Raw genomic sequence first — 9,022 nt, forward strand, 5'->3', positions numbered from 1 at the left:
CAAAAGCAGACCCCACAAGAACTGTGTAAGTCACTTTCACTTGGAAAATCTATTACATTTGCTTTTAGTGGATGAACTTATTTTCAAATGCTGTTGTCAGAGGTAAGTTCTTCCCATTCCCATAAACATGAACATCTTAACGTCTGTGGCTCCTGCCCTGGAACATGTTTTTTGAAGTCCCATAAACAAAGGCTGAGCAGCAGTCTTATTTTCTCTAGAAAAACAGAAAGTACATTCAGAGCCCACTACAGTGCTCCCTTCACAGATGGGAGCTGAGAACCATTTTAATTGATTCATTCAGCACACATTAATCAACCATCGATCACACCACCAGGCACTGTGCTAAGGGCTGGGTTTTCAGATACCGATGATTATGTATAGCCTGGTAGGTAGAAGACCACAGAGACAGATCATTGTCCAGGAGGATGAATCACAGTTAGAGCATGAGCAAAAAAGTGGTATACATGAGGAAATGGAGCCCAAGGCTCCCTGTTTTCCATAGACACCGCCTGAACTGGAAGCCAGGTGTCTGGGGCCATGCCTAGCACTGTCACCATCACCCAGCAACTCTGTAGCAATACATGTACTTCAATAAACCATGACTGCATGTGGACTTCTTGGCTGTATCTTTGCTTTTTGGGACTTCTGAAATTAAAAATGTTTCCACGAATGTCTGAAGTCATATGAATGAATGTTTAATATACATAACAGTTTGAAGGATAATTTCACATGCTGTGTTTTCATTCCTAATGGCATTTTGGAAAACCTTCTGTCTTCTAAAGAATGGGGGAACATCATCACTGGAGAAACCTTTTCTTTGTCTGGCAGAACCTTCTTCTATTAATGTAAACTAGTTGTTAATGAAACAGAGGTCAATAAGGAAATAAATCTTTGATTTGTTTAAATATCTTCTGCACAGAACATCAAGACAAATGGGTGTCCCTTGTCTGAGGAGGAGAAGGCTTTGGGAGAACATTGAGTTAAGCAGTGAGGTAACTGTGATGAGATCTTTCTTGCTCGGTAAATGTGTTTACTTTTTTCACTGGTATTTATACTAGTTAATGTGTTGCTCCAGATAAATCTACTTCCTGCGTCCATCTTTCAGCTTGTTCTCCTCTCTTGGGAGTTGACAAATGGTTTGTGTTTGACACCATTTATCAGCTGAGTCCCTGCTGGGTGCTGCCAGAGGCTTGCTCAGACTACTGTAGAGAAAAAGTGAGTACGGTAAATTTGTATTTCTAGTCCCTCTGTCTAGAGGAGGGTGCGTCACGCAGGAACAGATTCAGATGGCTGCAAGTTTTACCTCCTGGAAGACATAAATTTTCAGTCCAAAATAAGCTCTTAATCTTTTCCTGGTGGGATCTCTGTAAAATTGAATAAAATGAGACCCAGTTTAGAATTTCCTCAGAAGGGCAAAATTAAACCTACTGGGTGACTGCTGTCATATCTTTGACACCCTGAAAGTGCCTTACATTTGGGGAACACTGAAAAAACATGTCCCCCAAAATGACTGCAATCGCAGAGACTGCTGCTTTTGATGGAGCAGGATAGCAGCCAGATGCCTTCTTTGTGTTATATCAGTGCTTTTGAATTTAACATTCATTTATATTCATGCAAAGGGAATAAACTTAAGTTAAACAGCATGGCTGGGCACAGTGGCTCATGCCTGTAATCCCAACACTGTGGCAGGCCGAGGCAGGCAGATCGCTTGAGCCCAAAAATTTAAGACCAGCCTGGGCAACATGGCGAAACCCTGTCTCTATCAAAAAATACAAAAATTAGCTGGGTGTGGTAGTGGGTGCCTCTAGTCCTAGCTACTCAGGAGGATTATCTGAACCCGGGAGGCTACAGTGAGCCATGATTGTGCCACTGCACTCCAGCTTGTGTGACAGAGGGAGGCCCTGTCTCAGAAAAGAAATAAAATAAAAAATAAAACAGCATGAGGGCCTTGAGTAGATCATTTGGGGTCTCTGGAATTTAAAGTTTTAGTTTAAAAAAATTATTATTATTATCATTATTATTATTATTATTTTGAGACAGAGTCTTACTCTGTCGCCCAGGCTGGAGTGCAGTGGCGTGATCTCAGCTTACTGCAACCTCTGCCTCTCGGGTTCAAGTGATTCTCGTGTCTCAGCCTCCCGAGTAGCTGGGACTACAGGTGCCCGCCACCACGTGGGCCTGGCTAATTTTTGTATTTTTAGTAGAGACGGGGTTTCACCATGTTGGCCAGGCTGGTCTCAAACTCCTGACTTCAGGTGATCCACCCACCTTGGGCTCCCAAAGTGCTGGGATTACAGGGGTGAGCCACCGCGCCTGGTCTATTATTTTTAACATTTAAAAAAACTGTTAAAACAGGGATCAGTGAGGGAAAAAAAAATAACTGAAGAGAATGGTATAATGCACCCAGTACCCAGTTCAACAATTACCAACTTAAGACCTGGGTTGTTTCATCTATCCCAACCCCACCCAATGATTTTGAGGCAAAGGCCAAAAAGCATATAATTTCATTGATGAATATTGTATCTTGTATTTCTGTAACACAAAGATTTATTTTAAAAGAAAATCAACACAGCAGGGTGCGGTGGCTCACACCTGTAATCCCAGCACTTTGGGAAGCTGAGGCAGGCAGATCACTTGAGGCCAGGGGTTCAAGACCAGCGTGGCCAACATGATAAAACCCTGTCTCTACTAAAAATACAAAAATTAGCCAAGTGTAGTGGCACGTGCCTTTAATCCCAGCTACTCTGGAGGCTGAGGCACAAGAATTGCTTGAAGCCAGGAGGTGAAGGTTGCAGCCAGCCAAGATCATGCCATTGCACTCTAGCCTGGGTGACAGAGCAAAACTCTTTCTCAAAACAAACAAACAACAAAAAAAACCCAACACGTGATTCATGATGGTTGGAATTGTTAATTCCAGTATTGTATTTTAAAAGGACAGGTTATTAACCACTCTTTAGGCTATTGAGCAGGGAAGAGTGGGAAGAGATAGCTCTGTAAAGATTTTTCAGCATTAAAAACACACCCAGGGGCCAAGATTGAATTGCAAAGATGATTTTGCTCCTTTCTTGGATTCTAGGAGATTCTGGAAGGAGAGCACATGCAGGTAGGCGCCAAATTGGCATTTAAAGCTCTGTTGTTTAGATAGAATTACATCCTTTGGGGTGTTGGGTGAGAATGAAGGCTTTACTCTGCCTAGCTGGTGGTGGCAGCGTAATTAGTGAGATGTCAGCTACAGATGAATCAGTGAGGCATGCACTCCCCACACATAAGCACATGCAGATTTGGCAGCTAGCAGTGATCTAGCAGTTGGATCCTAAGTGTGCCTCGTGCCACTTGTTGAGCCTAATGCAAAGTGCAGTTTAATCACTGATGTGCCCGTGAGCATGATTAGCTGTTAACCGATTAGTGAACTGTCTGAGGCCCCAGAGTCATTGATTTGGACTCAGCCTTCTGTTCCACGCCCCCCACCGCAGCCCCCAGCATCCTTCCTTCTCCTCCCCTCAATCTATGAGGAAGAAAGGAGAAGGAGAAGAGGAGAAAAGGTCCAGATGGGAAGAAAAGAATGCTGAAAAGATCCTGTAGGAAGTAGGTCAGGTACTTTGGAGATTAGAGTAGCTTGCTTCATCCCTGAATGCGAGAGCCAGGCACAAGTAGCATACAATTAGAAGGAATTAGAACAGCAACAAGTAGCTTGGATTTATCAGCTTTAATTGTCTATTGTCAGGACAGAGCTCTCCTCCCAGGGATCATGGTGGCAGTACACATCCTAATACTTTTAATGGACATCCATTGTGGGATTATCTCTCCTAAAGGCAGTGCCTGTTCTCTTAAAAGGAGTTGTGGGGATCCTGCCTGAAAAGCACCAAACCGCTCCTTCCCTGTGTTTGGTCCCATTCTAGGGTAAAGCAGGGTTGCCCTTCAGTCCTCCAGAGGTGCACCTTAAGGGGGCGGATGCCTCCTGAACAATAACTCCTTTGCCCTGCTTCCCCGGGGTGCCTGCTTGGAGGAAACAATGGGCTGTAGATGGAGAACAGATAAGCCAGGGCTGATGGCTTCTGGATCTCCAGGCTATCTTCAGGTTAAAAGGTTTCCCAGCTTTTCCTTAGTCAACATTAGAGAGTTGTTCAAAAGATAAGGTGTCTATTAAATGAGGTTTGTTATTGTCTTGCCTTTGCCTTCTCTTTCCTCCCTCCCCTCTCCACCTCTCAGGTGGGTGGAGGTGAAGGACAGTCATGCCTTCTTCCAAACTCAGACACGAATTTGGTTTAGGCGGGTTGAACTTCTTCTGGTGTCACCACCGGTTTAACATTTAAAAGGTTCTCCAATAAGCGCAGCCCCCTCCTCCTCATTTTAAAGTCCATGTGTACCTTAGGTCCAGTAAGTGCTTAGGCTCCATTACAGAACCCTGAGCTTGGCTGGAAATCTGAGAACCAAGTTCTGATTTTGCTCCCTGAGCTGCAGCCCTGCCTGTGGGCTGGCATTTCCCAGGTTCACAGTTCTATGTTAAGATCCAGTTACCAAAAAAGAGTCTGGGAGAGATGCCCTTTCTGCTTCCTGACCTCTGGTCCTCAGTTTCCTCAGCAGGAAAATGAAGTATAGAAGGGGATATATTGTCTTCGACTTAGATTGGATACTAAATCCCCTTTGGAGCAGAATGGGAGTTGGGGGCTGGGGGTGGTCAAATGATCTCACTATTAACCTTTATGATTCTGTCTCTTCTATCCTAACTTACCTTGGCGTGAAAAAAGTCAAGCCTCTACAGTCTTGATCTTCCCTTAGAAAGGATGAGAAGAAATCGTCAGTCCCATTTTAAATAAAATCACCTGTGTCCTTTGGTTAATATTCTGTGATTTCAGGGAAGCACACGGTGGCAGGTACAACTGTAGGGTCCCTTTTCCTCTTCCAAGGGGACTGCTCCTCCCTGCACTGGGTCTTCTGCTGCTGTTCCTGCTCATCCTCCAGAGAAGCCTTTCACCTTCATTTTTAAGCCAACTGGTCCTCCCTAATCTTATTCTTGGCGACCTTCCCTTTATTTCCACCTTGAGTCCTCCCCTCTTCCAGAATGGCTTCTCCTCCCACCGAAAGGTGAGAGAAGCAAACATTTGACCCACAGTCTTGCTCTCTCATTTGTGTGGAAGCTACTCTTCCTGTTCTCCAAATAAAGACAAGAGATGAGTTTCAGAGTGGACACCTTTCCTATTGCTCTTTTTCTCCCTTGTTAACAGTTCAGGTTTTGCCTTCTGTTAGTTTAATTTTAGGATTATTCCTTTTTTCCCACCAGCTGTAAGGTTAGGAAGTGTCTTCTGAGTTCTGAAATAATCTTCCTTCTCCTGTTCTTTCCCACAGACTTCTCAGAAATTAAAATTCTTCTGTCTGAATATTCACTATGATAAAAACATAACTAGAAGGGAAAGCAAATTTTGGAAACCCCAAACCTTGGTTTCCCCACAAGTCATCTGGAAATGATTAGTATTGCTATTATCATTTATTAAGTTGGTAGATGCTGAACTAAAGGAATAGTTTAAAAAATAATTTTAAAATCATATATAAATGATTAGATGAGAATACAACTGTCTTTCTGAAGGGAGGGCTAAAAAAGATATTAATACTTAGATGTAATGATACAGGTGGTTCTATAAATACTCTGAGACCTTGGACATCCTGTGGGTTTTATAAAGTCCTCTGGAGAACACTTACATCTTCATTCCTAGGGTGGGAAGGGAGCTCTACTTGTGTTCTTGAATTTACTTAATTTTTGTTTCCCTTATGTAGGAAGTCAAAACACTGACCTCATTCCAAAACATCCAACAGCCCCCGAAGGTCACCGTCCCAATGTTTAGGCCCTGAATATGTTTGTCAAAAGTTTTTGGGAGGTGAGCTGTGTCATGAGAAGGAAGCTTGTGCTATTTTTAAATTGATTCAACTCATCATCGAAACATATCATACACATATCACACCAATGACACACACAGGCTGCATTGTAACATAGCATGTGTCATACATATATTCTCTCTCACTCATACACACATACTCGCTCTTCTTGTCCGGCTTTTAAAAAGGAAGGCAGCCAGAAGGCCAAGCCCAGTGATTTGAGTTGAAAAGGCTGTTAAAGTTTAAAAACCAAGTGTCCCTCTAGTTCTCAGCCTGGCTTTGAGACGCGTGGGAGGGCTTCAAAGCCTCAGTGCCCCTCTCTCAGGCTCAGGCTTACAGTTGGTCCCCAAATGTTTACCAGCATGAAGATGCCTAACTTACAGGAAGCGGGAAATGGGTGTGGGGGGTGAGGGTGGGTGGGTGGGTAGGGAGTAGGAAGAAGAGGGTGGGGGGGGGTTATTCTCTTGATGTGGTTAGCCTGTCATTGACCTTGTTTGGGTATGGCAGGAGTTGAATGAGAAAATGAAAACATGTTTCATCTTGGGTACATTTCATCCCTTTTTTTTACCTTAGGAAAAAAAAAATTCCTTTCGAAAAAAAAAATTTTTTTTCCCCAAGTGGAGTTCAGGTCTCCAGATTTGGTACTCAATTTCCCTTCATTCTACAATAGTCCTTTCCCTATAGAGTCATCTGGCCACCAACATTGCAATTCCCAATCCACCCAGGAACTGGGAGAGGAAAAAAACTGGCCCAGTAGCTGAAACCGAATTAAAATTGGCTGATGGAACTGTTGTGATGATGCCATCCACGGGAATAGACGAGAATTTCTGAGAACAGAACTATTTGGCTCATTCATGATTTGCTGCCATTGTGAACACTTTTAATGTGAGAGCTCTGCCTGAGAAATGCTGATTAATAAAGATAACTGAGGTTCTTTTCGGTGTTCTAACTTGGGGGGAAATAATATAGTGACTAAAAATGCACCAAGTTATTACTTAGAAACAAACCCTTTGAGACATAAGATTCCAGACAGTGGCAGCCTCTGATAGCTCTCTCTGCACAGCTGTACTGCTGCCAGGGTCTCCCAGCTTTAGTCAGCAGTAAAAAGGTGCACTGCTCAGGCCCTCTGGGAGGACCGAGTGAAGTTCAGAGGTCAGTCCCTTTTATTCCCCCTTAATGGTTTTGTGCTGGACAATACCTAAATATTACAATATGGACATGTTTTTTCCTATTATGGAGCAAGCTTCCTTTCTTTTATTTCTTCTTCCTTTTTGGTAGCTTTCATTTTAAATGATGATATCCATCATTGACTACTATAATCATAGTCAAAAGTTGGTTTGGAGGTTTTTTTTTCCCAATCACTTTGAGACAAGAAGCAAACATGTGAAGGACTTTACATTCCAACACTCTGTGTCTGAAAATTTACTTTCCTTAAAGTTCTACCCGTGGCCTTGTCCAGCTCAGCTGGGACACCTGGAACTAATTTTAGGGTTGCCTGGCTAAGCCCCACACTGGTATTTGAAGTTTGCGTCCTCCCTAGACTCAAGCCCATTTCACCACCTCTGAAGGTGAGTGCAGGCTGATATTAATTAACAGTGAGTTGATTCACTGGCATCTTCCAGTCATTAAAGCAAATATTTGGCTTAAAATAGCCTTCTTCCCACCTCAAATATCAAACTTTTTGCCTATTCCCTTACTCTATCATGGTTGACTCACCAGCAGTTGCATGATGGTGTATGTGGCCTAAGAACAGAGTTTGATTCTAAAAGGGAAGTGAAATACTCTTTAACATCTGCAAGTGAGACTGTTTGAACAGCAGGCCAGCCTTCAGTATGACTACATTGTTTTTCTGTCCATTGTGGTGCTGACTCAGCATCAGTTAATAAACCCTCTTGAGCAGGCTGGATTTCTCTTGTTTAATTATCAGCTTGGAGCTTTCTGAGGACTCTTAGGAATTGTTCATTCAGTTTTCCACCCCTAGCAGATCTGCCTTCTAAAAGTCCTGCTTCCTCTTGGTGCTAGCGTCCCCTCTGGCATAACATGCAATCACAGGTGGGCCACGCAGCAAGCAGGGAGTGTGTGCTAATCATGTCCCCTAGTGGGAATTTAATTGTTCTGTACTGAGAGAGAGATTGCAGCAAGACTTTAGACACCATTTCCTGGCAAATAATCTTTTGCCTCTCCCCCTCTCCCCTAAAAAAAATTCTAGAAAAGTTTTCTAAAAGTGAGAAAAGAAATTTTAAAGATAAACAGACATATTTTTTAGGATTGAGTTGGGCTTTTGTTTTGCTTTGTTTCATTTCTTCCTGTAAACAAATACTCAGATGTCCATTTCATTGTATGACTAAGTTGGTATCATTAGGTTGGAACTGGGTGTGTGTATGTGGGTGTGTGTGTGGGTGGGTGTGTGTGCACACGTGTATTTAAAATGTTAGAAAAGACATTGCAGGTCGAAGGAGAGATGATTTAAAAAAAAACCTACCTATGGTAAGGCAAGCAGGAAAAATGGAAGACCTGGATTTCAATGATCTAAATAATAATTGAAATGGGGTGTTTGCTATAAACATTGTTTCTCTGAATTAAAGGATTCTTTGCTGAAGGCACAAGACCATTGAAGGAAGTAAAGCATCTGGTTTGTTTTGTAATGAGAAGCAGGAATGCAAGGTCCACGCTCTTAATAATAAACAAACAGGACATTGTATGCCATCATCACAGGATGTCCTTCCTTCAACAGAGGACTGACTGGGCTGGAGGAAAAGCTGGCCGGGGCTCAGAATAAGCCCCACTAATTACTGCCTCCGACCGCTTTCCACTTGCAGTGATCAGTTCAATATTCCTCTGAACTGTGAAACGATTAATGCTCTACATTTTACTTACACTCCTGGGAAGTCAGCCTGTGGGTTCTGGGAGGAGAGGAGAGGAAAACAAACATTAATCTGTAGAATTATAACTTTTGCCTATTTCCCTAATTTACTAAATAGTTAAAAGAGGAAAGTTAGTTCTGCCAAGTTTGAACGTTAGCAGGAGAAATGGAATGTTACAACTTTTGGGGCGGGGGGCGGGGAAACGTGCGTTACATACACAACAGCTTGAGGACCAGACAGCTCCACTGTATTACATTAGCTGCAAAAACAATTTAACTTGCTCTTTT

Source organism: Pan troglodytes, chromosome 5 (genome assembly GCF_028858775.2).
Source record: "Pan troglodytes isolate AG18354 chromosome 5, NHGRI_mPanTro3-v2.0_pri, whole genome shotgun sequence".
Taxonomy (NCBI): Eukaryota; Metazoa; Chordata; class Mammalia; order Primates; family Hominidae; genus Pan; species Pan troglodytes.